The sequence below is a fragment of the Hoplias malabaricus genome, unplaced genomic scaffold (assembly GCF_029633855.1).
Source record: "Hoplias malabaricus isolate fHopMal1 unplaced genomic scaffold, fHopMal1.hap1 scaffold_380, whole genome shotgun sequence".
Lineage (NCBI taxonomy): Eukaryota > Metazoa > Chordata > Actinopteri > Characiformes > Erythrinidae > Hoplias > Hoplias malabaricus.
This window is the reverse complement of record NW_027101190.1, coordinates 24,822-25,610: the sequence shown is the minus strand read 5'-3', so window position 1 is coordinate 25,610 and position 789 is coordinate 24,822.

The window sequence follows — 789 nt, the reverse complement described above, 5'->3', positions numbered from 1 at the left end:
GGGGCTCTGGGTCTCTGGGTCCCTGGGACTCTGGGGCTCTGGGTCCCTGGGGCTCTGGGACTCTGGGGCTCTGGGGCTCTGGGTCTCTGGGTCTCTGGGTCTCTGGGGCTCTGGGTCTCTGGGTCCCTGGGACTCTGGGTCCCTGGGTCCCTGGGGCTCTGGGGCTCTGGGGCTCTGGGTCCCTGGGGCTCTGGGGCTCTGGGTCCCTGGGACTCTGGGGCTTTGGGGCTCTGGGTCCCTGGGGCTCTGGGGCTCTGGGTCCCTGGGACTCTGGGGCTCTGGGGCTCTGGGTCCCTGGGTCCCTGGGGCTCTGGGGCTCTGGGTCCCTGGGACTCTGGGTCTCTGGGTCCCTGGGGCTCTGGGGCTCTGGGACTCTGGGGCTCTGGGGCTCTGGGTCCCTGGGGCTCTGGGGCTCTGGGTCCCTGGGACTCTGGGGCTCTGGGGCTCTGGGTCTCTGGGTCCCTGGGACTCTGGGGCTCTGGGACTCTGGGGCTCTGGGGCTCTGGGTCCCTGGGTCCCTGGGGCTCTGGGGCTCTGGGTCCCTGGGACTCTGGGGCTCTGGGTCCCTGGGGCTCTGGGTCTCTGGGTCTCTGGGTCCCTGGGACTCTGGGGCTCTGGTTCCCTGGGGCTCTGGGGCTCTGGGTCTCTGGGGCTCTGGGGCTCTGGGTCTCTGGGTCCCTGGGGCTCTGGGACTCTGGGTCCCTGGGACTCTGGGGCTCTGGGGCTCTGGGACTCTGGGGCACTGGGGCTCTGGGACTCTGGGGCTCTGGGGCTCTGGGGCTCTGGGGC